The sequence below is a fragment of the Falco punctatus genome (assembly GCF_963210335.1).
Source record: "Falco punctatus genome assembly, chromosome: 15".
NCBI classification, from domain to species: Eukaryota; Metazoa; Chordata; class Aves; order Falconiformes; family Falconidae; genus Falco; species Falco punctatus.
The window spans coordinates 8,167,878-8,183,768 of record NC_137595.1 but is presented as its reverse complement, the minus strand read 5'-3'; the positions used below and the strand labels follow the sequence as shown (position 1 = coordinate 8,183,768).

The following is a 15,891-nucleotide window of genomic DNA, read 5'->3' as shown; positions in this document are numbered from 1 at the left end:
GTGAGTGTGAGAAAGCCGTGCCCTTGTGCAGGCTGGCTGGCAGGGGATAGCTTCTGCTGCAGGACACACCTGGGTATATTAAATATATTAACACATGGGGCACAATCAAATATGTGCTTAGCGGAGACAATTCAGTGCAGTTTCAGTTTTCCACTAAGGGTCCCAAAAATAGTTCAGAGCTTTTTTTTTCATGAAAATTAATGTCTTGTTCTAGATCCATTTTCTTTTGAAAGATTTGTTGGGAAAACATTGCACCATCTCCAGTGTTTGCCCCACATTAACTGGCAGGTTGGAAATGCATCTATTTAGTGTTTGAATGAAGCTGGGCTGTTTCTATATTGAAACAGGTCTCCACTCTCTTACATATCCTCTTTTATGGAACCAGTTTGATTTGTTCCCGGTTTCTAGTCCTTTTAGGGGGCTACTTGGAGAGTCTATGTTAATCTGCTTGCAAAAATTTGTAGAGATCCATCTGAAAATCAGCCTAATTGGAGTGGTTCCTTGCTGTTCCTTCCTGTGCCGATGTGCTGAGCTCTGACGTGCATTAATCCACTATGTCAAATAAAATGCACTTGTGATTGATTCATGTTAAAGGCAGCCTTTTATCTGGTTATGTAAATTCTGCTCTGTAAAGCCCTTCTATTCACTTAGGCAAAAAGGTGTTACTTACACCTTTGAGGAAGAGGGATGTGTATCAGTGATACTGAAAGTGTTTGGTTTGCCAGAGCACCTGAGCAAATAGATTCACTGGTTACTGGCTACACCTGAGGCTGCAGGCAGTGCTGGGGTCTCCATTATACCAGTAAAACCTTTCTGCTTCCTTCTCCCGCCTGGTTTGGGAATGAGCAAGGCCACGTGGCTTATCACAGCTGAAGAGAAACAACTTAAATGCCACAGCTGCTGGAGCGCAGGTACCTTTCCCAAAGTGTCAAACTATTTTAGATGGCCTCTTCTAGGAAACCATGGTGCACTTGTGGACTTTTCATATATGGAAAGAAAAAAAAATAAATCAGCAGAGTCTGAGTCAGGTGTTGGGAGCTATCCATACAGCCAAGGAAAAGTGTCTGCACCCTGTGGAGGCAGTGTGACTAGCCTTCTCCTCACATCCAGAAAAAGGAAAGATGTTTTTCATTTTAAACATTTTTACAAGTGCAATTCTTCTAGCTGTTTTCCTGCTTCTGTTCGGTTTTTCTTTCTGGAAACCTGGCACAATTTTGGTCATTTCAGCTGCATGTTAGTAGGTGGCAGTCTAGATCAAGTTTTGAAACATGGTGAAATTTCTCTCCCTTCCTAGGCCAGCCCTGAAGATGGTGCAAACCCTCCTCTGCTCAGGATGGGTTACCTGGGCGTGGAAGGAGCCATGGGTCTCGCTTTCCTATAGCAATATATACATCCTGCACTGGCAGCAAATCTCACACAAGGATGTTTTCCTCTGTGATCTCATTTCCTCATGGAATATGACTTTTAACCATACCTGTAAAAACGAGTCTCGTTAAGCAAGGTGATCAACTGGTTTCAGATATTAATGCTCTTCTGCAGTAACGAAGCAAACGGTGCAGTTTGGATGGTGTAACTACCCTTGCAGCCCAGCCTCGTGCCCAAAGGGGCTGTTTGCATGTGCGGGCGCCCGTGTTCGAGCTCTGCCTGAAAATCTCGTTAAGCAAGTGTCCAGACTGAACAGGAAAGGGGGACTGTGGGGCTGGGGTAGGGCCCAGCGTTCCTGGGGCCCTGCCAGCCGTGCCACTGGCTTACCGCCAACAAGGTGTTATTTTATAACGGCAGTTATTTTCCAGAAGAAAAGTGTTACCTTACTAAACTAATACTGACCTTTGAGACATCCTTCCGTGTGACCTCAGCTCATGAGCAGCAGGGACATCCTTCCTCTCCTGACGTCTGCTGAGTAGGTTGCTCTTCCAGCATGGTAATGGTGCTAATGGGGACACCTTGACCTCCCTTTTCAGGAAAAGCTTTCTGAGATGCTGTTGGTGTAGGCTGGGCATGCTCTGGGCTGTCTCCACTTGGGACGTGCAGGGGAATGTTGACTGAAACTCTTTGAGTGTGACCATCCAGCCAATTCCTTACCCACCAAGTGGTCCATCTATCAAATCCATGTCTCTTCAGTTTAGGGACAAGGTTGCCATGTGGGACAGTGTCAAAAGCTTTGTACAAGTCCAGGCAGGTGACCTCAGTTGCTCTTCCCTCATCCACCAATGCTGTAACCCCGTTGTAGAAGGCCACCAAATTGGTCAGGCATGATTTGCCCTTAGTGAAGCCATGCTGGCTGTCACCAGTCACCTTATTTTCCATGTGCCTTAGCACAGTTTCCAGGAGGATCTGCTCCATGGTCTTGCTGGGCACAGAGGTGAGTCTTACCAGCCTCTGTGGTTTCCTGTGTCTTCCTTATCTCCCTTTCTAAAAATGGGGGTTATGTTTCCCCTGTTCCAGTCTGTAGGAACTTCATTGGACTGCCATGACTTCTCAAACGTGATGGATAGTGGCTTAGCCACTTCATCCACCGGTTCCCTCAGGATCTGTCTGTGCATCTTATCAGGTCCCATGGACTTGTGGTGCATCTTCAGGTTCCTTAGGTGGTCTCAAACCCGATCAATTCTTCATTCTCCCAGTCCCTGCCTTTGCCTTCTGTGACTTGGGTGGTGTGGCTGCAGCACTTGCTGGTGAAGACAGAGGTGAAAAAATCATTGAGTATTTCAGCCTTCCCCATGTCCTGGGTAACCACACGTCCTGCTTCCTTCCAGAGGGGGCCCACATTTCCTCTGGTATTCCTTTTACCACTGGCATATCTGTAGAAACTTTTCTTGTTGTCCTTGATGTCCCTAACCAAGTTTAATTCTGTCAGGACTTCAGCTTTCCTAACCTGATCCCTGGCTTCTTGGACAGTTTCTCTGTATTCTTCCCAGGCTACCTGTCCTTGCTTTCACCCCATGCAGGCTTCCTTGTTGTGCTTGATTTTGTCCAGGAGCTCATTGCTCATCCATGGGGGCCTCCTGGCATTTTTGCCCAATTTCCTCGTTGTTGGGATGCATTGCTTCTGAGCTTGGAGGAGGTGATCCTTGAATGTTAACTAACTTCTGGATGCCTCTTCCCTCCAGGGGTCTATTCCATGGTACTCTACCAAACAGATCCCTGAAAAAGCCAAAGGCAGCTCTCCTGAAGTCCAGGGTAGTGATCTTGCTGTGTGCCCTCCTTGCTGCCCTAAGGATCTTGAACTCCACCAATGGAGTTCTGCATGAGCACTGCAGCCAAGGCTGCCCTTGAGCTTCACATTCCCTACCAGCCTCTCCTCATTGCCTCCTCTATCACTTGGAGAAGGAAGCTACTAGCCATGCATTCCAAGAACCTCCTGGATTGCCTATGCCCTGCTGTCCCTCCAACAGATATTGGGGTGGTTGAAGTTCCCTATGAGGACCAGGGCCTGTGAATGTGAGGCAGCTCCTCTGTCTATAGAGGCCCTCATCCACTCGGTCTTCCTGATCGGGTGGCCTGGAACAGACCCCCACTATAATGTCACCTGTCCCTGCCCTCCTTTTAATCCTGACCCATAAACTCTTGGTCAGATCCTCACCCATCCCCAGGTGGAGCTCCATGCGCTCCAGCTGGTCGCTGATGTAGAGGGTGACACCCCCTCCTCTTCTCCCCTGCCTGTCCTTCCTAAAGGGCTTGTATCCTTCCATTCCAACACTCCAGTCATAAGTCATCCCATCATGTCTCCATGATGCCAATAACACTGTAGCCCTGCAAGTGCGTGCATGTCTCGAACTCCTCTTGTTTATTCAAGAGGAAAAAATCCAGGGAGACAGTTCTTGTACTATTGTCATGAAAGAAAGATGAGCTGTTTAGCGGAGACTAAAATGTTCACCCAGAGAGGTGTGAAACCTCCTGAAGTGTTTTTGAGGTTGGTGCTGCTGGGGGTCTCCAGGAAGAGGAGATACACACATATATAGGGGTGCTTGGGTCAGCAGGGAAATTTAGAGCTAGAGTTCCCTAAACTGCCCTAGAGGCAGAGGTAAAATGGTGTGAGTAGAGGAGTGGGCAGGAAGAGCAGATGCCACAAGCCATAAACCCTGTAATGCTGTCCTTGGCAGTTGGAGGGGAGAGGGGCGAACAGTGCCTGTGCTTGCCCACGCCTCTGTGCAGGGGCTCTCAGACACTTGTGGAGCATTTCAGCTCACCTCTCACCCCCCAGGGCACTCAGCTGGCTCACTTCTCAAGTCTGGCCTGTCTGATTTGACCATCTCTGGAGAAGGAAATGGGAGGACTTACTGATCTGGGTTAAAAGCCCTTCTGTGTTTCTGCTTGGACTCTTTCCCAGTCTGATTCCTCCGTATCAATAGACAGGTCACCTTTCTTTGCTTTCAAAGTGGATGGCTTTATGTTTATCATCACAATACGTCTCTCAAAAGTTAGCCAAGAGAGATGACTTGCATGCCAGTCTACCAAAGGTATTTTTAAAGTAATCTTCTCCATTACAGATAAATGGAGGAGAAAGTGGGTGATGGATAGTACATTTCTTTCCGAGAAACTTCACGTAACTGGAATATCACTCCATTAAACTGGACTGAACGTTGTAATAGTCATCTAGTGAGTTGGAGAGAAGCACTATTTTCAGCCCTAACATTAATCTAGAAGGACACTTTCCCAAGTTTTAAATTATTTATCCCTTTGCTATCTTGCAAGTTCAAGGTAACTGTGGTTTTAAGAACAGCTCTAATCCACATCATGAAGGAAAGGGTTTGGGTATGGAGAGATCATGATGTGCCTGTGGCACAGCAGAGAAGCTGGTCCTGCTCGGGAGGGAGGGAGAACCACAGAGCTGACTTGTTAAGTGTGTGGCTCGTGTGGCATGGCTGGGGAAAACAGGCTGGACGTCAGCTGGGACCTTATTTTCATTCCCTTTAGTACAATCTCTTCTTTGAAGCTTTATCAGAAAAAAACGGATTGAATCTATACTCAGGCAATTGCCAGAGGGCTGTTAATAAAAATTTGAAGCCATGAGGGATATCTGGCCTGGCCTTTCCTCCTTGGACAGAATGAGGATAGGACTCTTGACCTACTCCTAAATTCCTTTTTCCTCAGCTGGAGTAGCTGCTTTGTGGATTTGGTTCTTAACCATCTCCTGAGGAATTTCGTGCCATCCTCAGGCCACTACAAAAACTGGAGCGGGGAACGTAAGGTAAAATAATAATGGGCAAATGAACAAAAGAGAAAGTTGTGAATTCCTCCTTGTTGGATAAATGTACACTCAGCTGCCATGTTGTTCATGTGTAGTCTCACCTTGCACAGTGCTGCGAAACTCTAATCAATCCACAGGGTTGCTGGGAACTGCTGGATCTTGGAGGGAGGCAGGTTGCAGAAGTCCTCTGAGAAGGAGGCATCTGCTTCTGCAAAATAAGCAGAAGACATGAGGCATAAGGCCTCCACTGTTAGCCTCTACCTTGCTGTCTTTGTTGTGGGAAAGAGGCACAGGAAAGGGTTCCAACAAAAATATTTTGTTTGGAGTAACTTTTGGCTCTTCTCAGCCATCAGCAGATATTTTTTCCTTTTTTTTGTGTGTGTGGGTTTTTTTTGTGTTTGGTTTGTGTGTGTGTGGGGGGTTTTTTTTGTTGTTTGTTTGTTTGTTTGTTTTTTTTACCATGACTGTTGGTAGCTTTGAAAAGTGGAAAAAACTAATTTCAGGTGTTTCTTCTCCTAGCCCTGAGAATTTTACAGTACGGTAGAGTGTGGTCCCTTTAGCAAAGCAATCAGGTAGTTAGTCTGGCATCACTGAGCAGTCAGCAAGTTTCTCAGCAACAGTTCACCTGTCTCTGAGGTACCACGGATCTGGTGTTACCCCTCCACCGAGCACTGTATCACAGATTTTTAAAATTATGAGATGGAGTGGTAAGAGCAGAAGGACCACGTGTGCATTGAAAGCTTATCTCAGGGACCAATGTAGGGGGAGAAACTCTGACTTCTCGGAGGAGAGACTGGCAAATCACTCCTGCAGCCCTGGGCTGCGGTACGGGCTCTGCGTAACCCTGGGAGGGTGAACGCTCCCAGCTGTACAACAGCAGCTTCTGCACGGCTTTGCAGTCAGTGCCCAGTGCCGTCTGAGATAAAACAGTCTGAGTTTATGGCTGTGATGCAAGAACTGCGTGGTAAAAGTTTTATGGACTTCTTGCAGGAGCCAGAGTAATAGGGTAACTGTAAATCTTGCAGTCTTCTCGAGGAAGAGCATGTCAGTGATTTCAACGAAGTGATTTCTTTTGATGCTAGTAACTATGCCTACAGCATACAAATCCATCCTGTATCTGGCTTCTAAATCCTGTCTGGGGCCTTGCTGTGACGTTCCTGTGTGGTGCCTGTGGATCCACGAGGTGGCACTTGGTCCTCATGTTACTCTGAATCTGCTTTTTCCTCTGCTCCAGCTTGTTAGATGCTAGGAATGGTAGCTGTCTGGGTGTCTGGGTGCTACCCTTTTCATTCTGAGTTAACCCTTTTCTTTTTTAATTTTCTGCTAATTTGAAAATATGGCAATGCTAAAACCCTCCAAAAGCAATTAATGGAATAGATTCTGCTGTGACCCACACCTAGTGTTATAGTTATTTGTAAAAGAGAGCCCTCTGGAAAAGTCTGCACCCAGTATATAAATATTTTAATGACGTCTAATTGGATTTTGAAAAAACTTCCAAGCATTTTAACTTTCTACTTTAGTTTTCAGCCTCATTAAATGTGCGTGATTACAGCAATGTATAAATCCAGACTGATGGGGAATTATTCCAAGCCATTGAAAGCTCCATCAAGAAAACCTCGGCTGAGAGTTGCTGCTGACTCCATTACAGTACAGAGAGCACCCTGGGGTGATGGGGACCGTCCTCTGTGGTGTGAGCCCTAAAAGTGAATCCTAGCAGATGTAAAGAACAAGATAAAAATCAGTGGGGAAAACTAATACTAATTAGAGTAATAAAGTCAACAACACATGTTCATCTTCTGATACAGATAATTACATACACGCTAGAGCAAATAACATGTAGAAGAGACAAGGGACTCTATTGAACTGAACTAGCTAGCCTACATGAAACTAGCTCTAAATTTTTTATTTTTGTCCATTTGATTTTTTGGTTTTCCAAACTACTTGTTGCTCCCCTTTGGAAGAGCAGAGGCCGAAAGTGGGTATTTGCAGCTGAAACGTCAAAATCTGTTTTCTTCACACTCACAGGGAGTAACACAAGGAAAAGCAGCTTCTCTTCTTGGCAGTCCTAACCTCTTCCAAGCCAGCGTATAGCCCAACATCTGGCGCCTGGCCCTTAATGCAATGTCCTAGCAACGTTTCCTTGCTGTTTGGTCCAACTGTTTGGCATCTGCTTCTTGCTGAAAGGCAGCTGTAACTGAGTCAGTCCTTGCCTTGCCATTGCTTTGGACTGTGTGTTCCAGATTTACACAGCAAGATCATTCACTGGTAACTTCTCACTGTGCTGGTACCTGCCTACTTCACAGGTCTTTTCTCTTTTTCCTTGATTTAGTTTGGCTTTTGATGCAGTTCTCTGTCATTTCAGAATTTCTTTTTAGGAATTTTCAGTTGATGCTACTGGGAAAATGGACTGAAGAACGTTCTGTGGAAAAAAATGTTGCTTAAACTTGGTAGATCTTTCTGGAGACATCTGTCTTCACTTTTCCAAATGGCTCTGTCAACACTGGTGCAGTTTTTTTCCTCTTCCTGCAGGTCCTCCAGGAGTATTAGAGTTTGCTCATGTTTCCCTAGTTTTCCTACCCAATGAATTTCTCAGTTTTAAATGACACTATTGTCATGGGAGATGGTGGTCCACCTTCTGTTCCTAGTGACGTTTGTGTCTGTGAGAGACAACGAGATTACTCTAGATTGAAATCAAAGCTTTCTGTCTTATACAATAGTGTTTATATTGAAACTGTAAATCTGCAAAATGTGTTGGAGCTGACAAAATGTCTTGTGCTCTTTTTCATTTCAACTCAGACCAACAAACCCAAATGCCATTTCTGACTGTGTTGTGAAGTTTTAACTTCTAACACTTTCCTTCCATTTTAGTTGGGAATTTTCATACTATGGATTTTAAAAGCCTTTATTTCATTTGAAAAACCGTGAGTTTTCTGGAAAAAAAATACACTTCAGTCTGCCAGAACAGTGTTTGTCCTCCTTGGGAACTGCACTTGCCCTTCTCCCTATTGAATTTCTAAAAAAATGTACTCCTGCCTGGAATTAGTGTGCTGATTTGATCACAGCTCCCAAGTCTGCTTAATGCTCCCCGTTCTCCTTGAGGCTGGCATAAGCCAAGGCAGGATTTTGCCATTTGCTCCCGTAAGGTGGCCTATGCAGACAGGCTTGTTTGTTTAGCAGAGCATTCATACTAAATGGTACCAGCAATGTTAAGTAATGAACTTTGCTAATACATTTTGATGAATTTCAAAGACCATTTAAACCAAGAAGAGCACAAAGTAGTGCTGTATAAATATTTAATGTAAACTTATGGATTACATTGTCCTGGAGACTGCTATCAGAGGCACTTTGAAACCACATGTGGCTCATGATAGCTAGGCACAGCCAGTGTCAGCCAGAGATGAGTTCAGACTCCTCCAATACACACCCCTCCCGGGATCACTTTGAAGCGGTAAGATTTTATTAGGAGCTAAAAAATTAGAGTTCTTCAGTCAACAATAAACACCATTGTATTTCCTTTCCATCCTAATAAAAAAGGACAGAATATGTATTTTTAGTATCCTTCACCAAAATGACAGTAAGATAACATGGTTTTGAGAGAAAAATGACAAACAAAGTGTTCATGAAGAAGGGGAGCCTTTGTAGCATCAGTCTCCAGATGCTCTTAAAGCAATGGATTTGGAAAGAAGCTCTTTGTACCAGCTGCTGTTGGTGACGTGTGCCTGGGCTGGAGCAGCCACTGCTCAGCTCCATGTTACACAGACGGATCAATCCCCATGTGTGCTGTGAGCGCCGGAGAGAACAGCACGTTCTCTCCCTGGGTTTTATCAGCTTGTGCTGCTGGCACGGCCGCGAAGCCCCCACCCGCTGCTAAGTGCAGTAAGTGCCTGCTTGTCTTTGCTCTTCCTCCCTGATGCCCTGCTTACCTCTTCCCATTTCAGCCATCAGACGCAAAGTGAGCTCCAGGGTAACCTTGGTGGCTGTGCAAGGTGGGAACCACGGAGGAGAGCTGTGGGCAGGAATTTCCCGCGGGTTAAGGAGAGGCTGGTGGAAGGCTGCACAGCACAGAGAAGGGAGAGAGGATGAAGGAGGTATATACCCTGTAGAAGAGGATGTGAGTGGTCCATCCACTTAACGAAAATCAGTGGTAGAGACTATTGCTAGCACTCGCCACTTCAGCAGAGCTTTTCACCCAGTGGTGAAGGACCACCTACTGCCCATTTTGCAGGTGGGAATGCTGAGGCAGAGGAGGGCGGTGGCACCGTGGAAGCTGAGAGTACAGCTCTTGCCTGCCGACTCCTGTTGGATCACCCCTTATCAGCCAGGGAACACTGTCAAGGGCAGGAGGTTCCCTGCATGGATGTCAGGGCTGTGTCTAATGTGTCTCTCTAATCGAATTTGGATTCACGTAACCGGTCGGGAGCACTTGGGGATAGCATCTCTGCATCTATAAGCCCCCCCCTGATAAGAAAGGCCTCTAATCTCCTTAGGTAGTCAGATCCCTCTTTGCATGGGGACGCACCCCAAACCAACGCATATCACAGGTCTTCAATGTCACAAGCAGATTCTCCCAGGTTAGTTTCACCAGTTCGCAACTGGCAATGACTTGGCCAGCTGAATGTGTGCCACGCATCTTAGACACAGTTTTTTTTGGGAAGAAGTTAAAAGTGGCAATGTGCAGATAAGAGTCTTAAGCAATTGCAACAATGGCAACTTAGCATCTACATTTCCAGAAAGTTTTATAATGCTGGAGACATCTGTGTTTTGCACTGTACTGGGTTTTATTTTCAATCATTTTTCTCATTAAAAAAATGTGTGTATCTCATTATGTCTTTATATCTGAGCCAGCATTTAATTCTCTGATTGCATATGGTCGGTACAGCATGTGCCATTACACCCACCAAAATAATGAAATGACAGTTCCCTTTGCAAAGTAGAAGACTAGAAATAACTTTCTGCTGAGAGGTGCTATTAATTTTTCTTTCTTCAGATCCCCCCCCCCCCCCCCCCCAATAAAAGTGAATAGCTAAGTGGCCATGATTCAGATCTCAGAAATTGTTTTCTAACTAGTCTGTGACTTGTCATATAAGGGCTGCACTGCAGCTTTGATATTTATGGTATATTATACCCATGTAAGAGTTATTTTAAAAGGCTACGAGAAATATCTGCTTCTTGTTTTATGTATTATTTATCAGCCTCTTATTCTTTCCTTTGTGCCACTGAATTTTTTTTTTAATCTTTCCCCTTGACATTACAAAGTAATAGACCTAATAACGTAATTCATGTTGGGAAGATGCTCCCATGCTTTCTTTTGCAGGCAGCTGGGATCCAAAGTGGGCTGTGGTCCCCGCTCTCATGCAGACGGGGCTGTGGGGCCACTGAGCTCCAGCAGCGGTAGATGGCTCTGTCAGCTCTTCCTCAGGAGACACAGCTTTACTAGAGCACCTGGATTTTCCCCAGTCTTTTTTCAAACTTTAATACTGCTGTTCATCTTGTGTTAATTGTTTCTTTCCCCTTAACATTTCTTCCACCTTAAGAAAACTTCTCTCTGCCTCGTGCAGAAAATTTCTCGTGGTTTGTGATAAGGACATAAAATCAACGTGAAAGCAGTGAAAGGCAGCATCAGGATTCTTCCCTGGCTGGATAACAGAGTGTGAAATGAGCACTTCTGGCCCAGCAGCATCAGCTGTGAGGGCCAAAAGAGCTCCCATTAGCCCAGGGCAAAAAATACGCATCTGCGAAGCGCATGCGCAGCAAACTCCTGGTTATGCTGGTGTGCAACAGTCCTGGGTACTGAGGAGGTGCTTTGTGGATGGGCAGTTTCCCTTCACTTAGGACTGAGGAGGATTATTTAATAGAAATGCAGTAATAATTTTTTAAAAATCTGGAGTCTCTACTTTCTTCATTTCCCTTGTTAATTATGCCTCCTGGCACTTATAGGGGAAACCAGTCTGTTAGCTCTTACATCGGCTGCCTTGTGCCTGTCTAAATTCATGGAAGATGTTACTGTTGCTCCTGCCAAACATGAGACAGCTCCTTTAGGGAAAAGAGCTGGTGCAAAAGAGCCACAGCACTACTGCTTTGTGCTGGGGAGGCTCAGCAGTGCTCTGGGGTGGGCAAATGGAGCACAGGGGCCCGCTTCTCCAGATCGTTCTGTTCCCTGCACTTACAAATCGATCAGTGTATTTTGTCAAGACTACAGTGACCTGTTTTATTGCCTTTATCTGCCTGCTTTAGTCTAAGCCCTGAGTCTTGCTGCTGGAGATAATAAAGAAACAGCTGTATGTTCACCCTAAAGGTATCAGCTACGATTTTACTTAGTTACTGCTTTTTCCCCCTCTTTCTACATGAACTCTGATGACATCCCTTTGAGCAGCTGTTCCCCTCCATCGCTGTTTCATCAGGCTCCCTGTTGCTTTAAAGCGATTCTTTGCAAACCCATTATGCTGAGTAGCCTGGGTCTGCATGTAAGTTGGCTTATTGCAGTTTGGGCAGGTGTTGGACTGTTTTCCAACAGGAAGGCTCAGTTGTAAGCATGAATCATGTGGAAAAGACACGTGCCAACCAGCCCAAAAGTCATTGCAAGCCTCATCTTGCCAGCATTGTTTATTCTGATATACTTTGGTAAATGGATCTCAGTAAGTGAGATAACCCAGGAAATGGGTGGGTGTTTGTTCAAAGGAAAGTAAAAGCCAAATGTGCTTTTCAACGGAGTTCACCTTTCAGGGTGTCAGTTGTGATCTGTTTTCTAGACTGTCCCTGTTCTTTGAAGATACTATACTACGTTTTTTTCCCCTGATGTCGACGATGTGCCTGGGAATGTGGACCCTAATCTATCACTTACTGCATTTGTTACAGTCTGCAGTGACACATCCTTTTTACTTTTTCTAGCAGGTATTTTTTAAATAAAAGAAAAGGCAGACTTCTTAGCAGCAGCTTGGTTATTCATCAATATTATTAGATTCTCCCTTCCCTCTCCTGAAGCTAGGAATAGAAACCTATGAAATTACTGTGGAGGATGCGCTCTTAAAACAAAGCACCGAGTGAGGAAGATGTGAAAAACATGTACAGCTGAAATACAGAAGGAGATTTTATGCACCAGTGTAGGGGGAATATTGCATTCAATACTTGGTGTATGAGCTGGCAGGACCCTGGCAGGGGAGAAGCATGAGTGAGCAGGGAGGGTACACCATGCCATTGCCCCAGTGCTGGTGCCAGGGCTTGCCTTTCACCTGCAAGAGGTTGGTTATGCAAGTGTAGTGCCTGGCTGTACCTGGCAGGACTTAACAGGTGCTTTTGAGAAATATGTTGGATTTTTTCCTTGCCTCCAAAGGCAAGACATGCACAAACTCAGAGAAAAGGCCATGCCTCCTTGAAACCTTTAAGAAGATTTTTGTCACATCACAGGGGCGTGCACACCTTGCACCAGGACAGCTGTTTGCAGATGGGGTTGTGCTCCAGCTGGTTTGCCCAAAATGAATCAGGGAGTGGAGGCAGCCACAGAAATCACTGCACTGGCAGTGCCCTGGCATTAACAGCCTACCCAGGCAAGAGGTGGCATGCTGCATCCTTCCTGGTTTGGTCCCAGAGGGTGTTTGCCTGCTGGCCCTGCCTTGGCAAAGGAGCTTTGTCCTGGAGGAGTGCTTTTATGGCATATTTATTGTTAGTATCTCCTAGCCAGGTTCACACTTTTTTCCAGTGGGTGACTTGAGGAACCTAAATCTGCAAGTGAGGGCTGTACCCAGACTGCTGGAAGTTTGAGCAAGAGCTGCTTGGAGGGAGAAGTACTTGAGTCTCCAGCACACCCAGTCATGGCCACAGGCAGCTTTCCAGTAAGAGCTTGTGTGTGGCTCGTTCTCTTCAGGAACTGCTTGTTAACCTTCTCTTAGTCAAACACAAGCCTGGGAAACATTTAGTTGGGCAATATCTTGTCTCTCACTTAGCAAGTGGAGAAATAAAAATGTAGCCCTCACTCCAAGCCCATCAAAATATATATATACAGATGCGAGGAGTTTAACAGGGCAGTACAGTAGGTGTTAAAGCTTCTGTAATGCCACCTGTGCCGCAATTACAAACCGATGGATCTTACGTGTGAAGAATAAACTGGAAAAACTACAAGGTGCAAGTGCTGTACGTAGCAGAAAGCTGGTACCCCAGTCAACACAGGGACAGCATCTTCCATCCTTCAGCTGCAGCTGCTTTGATTTTTCACAATCTATGGCATTATGGAAACACAGCTGCTATTATGTTTCTGCTACAAATACATAGCTCACAGATGCGGTACTGCCTAGAAAAGCCCTGTGCTTCTCAAGAAGTTATTGTGCTGGCTTTCTCCCACCTTTCTGGCATGGGTTAATAAGGCCACAGAGGGCTAGATGAGAAAAACGCGGAGCTTTTCTCTTCCCAGTTTTCAGAGGCACAAGGTTCACCTGTGGTTCAGTGTTTAACTACAATTAACGCTGACAGCTTTTCCCTATAAATTAAATTAATGAGATGTTTGAACTACAGCTAAATTGTTTGTGCAGATCTTTGCTGCTTGGTATTGTCTCCATGCTCCCTTCCCACGGACACCCTCTGCAGCCGCACTCGCACCCCTGCCCATGCCGGGATCAAAGGAGCAGTCCTGGCTGGCGCTGTGTGTGCCGGGAGATGCGGCCACACAGAAAATTCCTGTTTCACACAGAGCCGCTCCTCTGCGGGGAAAAAGTTAACTTACTAAAACCCTTAAATAAATCAATCCTGCCTTTCTGATGCAGCACGATGCTTGTGTTGGTAGTAGCACTGTCTCACAGTACTCAGGCTTTATGTAGTTCTCTCCACTTTACCCATTTCTACAGGCTTTTTACTTAGACCTGCTTAACGGACCCTGTTCCAGCCACCTCCCTGCAGCAGTTCTCACCCTGCACTTGCCATCACTTCCAATCCTTTTCCGTTAAAATGGGCTGGATTAGCAGAGGATGCTGATTAAGCTAATGAGCTCATTTAGGCCAAAATGGGATAAGGGATATATGTAGCCTGAGGTAGGAGCTTTGCCTCTGGTAGAGCAGCAGTGAGTGGGGTCTGTTTGCTTGTACCACCAGCTGTAAGAGCTCAGTGGCTTGGTCCAGTTTGGGGTCAGCTTGGAGAGGTTTCAGGACCTTTGGTGATTGTGGGAACCTTGCTTGGGTGAAGCCTGCTCCCTGAGTAGCTCTGGGAGGGTAGGTAAGGTGGGTAATAGGTGTGGATACTAATGGTTTCATCTTAAAGAAATGTAGTGCTTGGACAAGGAGAATGTCTACTCTGTAGTGCAAGCAGAGCAAGTTACTTAATGAATAGCAGCCTTGTAGAAAAGTTTTTTAACAGAAGATTTGGAAGTTTGTGTGATTTGGTAAAGCTTCCTGAGTGTTTCCTTTGCTGTATCTTTGCAGAGAAAGGCTTTTCTTCATTATAGCACAATTCTCTGCAGCAGAGTAGAGGCAGTCGTGACCTGGGAGCTGTGGTTGACCACCTGCGGAGGGGAGAGAGCACATTAGCTTTTTGTTGCTGGAAAATTAATCTGAGCAAATATCACTGCCAGAGGAGCTAATAGCTGTAAAACAGATCAGAAAACAAAATGCAAGTAATGAGGCTGTTTTACACATACAGCTTCAGAGATTTTTAGCTGTGGTTTGATACCTCAAGGAACCTGGTATTTCAGTGCTGTTTGTGGCCAAAATCTGTGGTTTGTAGTAAAAATCATGTTTGTTTTAAGCTATTTCAGATCTCTTTTTGTCTCATCTTCTTCCATACTGTTCACACTGCATCTTCATTACAGTTCAGGATGGACGTAGAAAGTGTTGCTAAGGACTTGCCCTCTTTGTCTACCACTTAACCCCTGGCTGTGTCAGTGGAAACACCACCCAAAGGAGCACATTGCAAGCCTGGAGTGCAGGTAGAGCAAACATCAGTTTGTTTGCAAGTGTTTGTGAATTAAAGCTGGTTACTAGACTCTATTCTATTCCAGTAAAGGTAAAATTTTTGTAAGAGGAAAAAGCCATGACAACTGCTCAGGCACATACAGAATCTCTTGGGCCACTGGTAGCATTGTGGAAGTTATGCTGAACAGCAAATTGTCAAACAAGAATTAAATGTGATCAAGTACAGTCATTCATCTGATGAAAGGGAAGTGGTTTTTGGCAGAACGATTCAGCATCCAGGATTCCCAGTTCCAAGGGACTGAAATTGGACTGAATGTGAAGTTGTGTGTATTTGGTGGCCTCTTTGACACAGATATTCCTATTAGATCAATGTTTCCATGGGGAATTCAGGTGCTGTTTTATAACTGGAGCATTGGATGTTCTTTGGGAAAACTTAGACCTCTGCTTCTTCCTGAATCTTCAAATAAACAGTTTGGCCATTAAGTTGTTTTTAAAATAACATCCTGTTCCCTCTCTCTGGTACTATATTCTGTGTAATAAATGCAAACACAATACCGGGAGTGTTGAAAGAAGCAAATCAGAGATCCATCTAGAGCAAAATACCTTTAATGCAGGGAGCAGCCAGCACAGAAGACAAAAATGAACATATCATATGGATGTGGCCTGCAAACATTGCAGCTCACTCTCTGTTAGGTTGAGAGTGGCTGAGAAGGAAGGAAATGTGTACGATGACAGGGAGAAGAAGAGAGACTAAGAGGACGGTGGTTGAGATGGGGAAACATGGAGCATGTGTAGATTAAACTTAAC

At 45.2% G+C, this 15,891-nt stretch overlaps 1 long non-coding RNA gene across 1 annotated transcript in view; it reads left to right on the top strand.

Annotated features, from left to right (window-relative positions):
* Positions 1–15,891, top strand: part of LOC308054015 — an 83,902-nt gene that overhangs the window by 48,055 nt on the left and 19,956 nt on the right. The window lies entirely within an intron of this gene.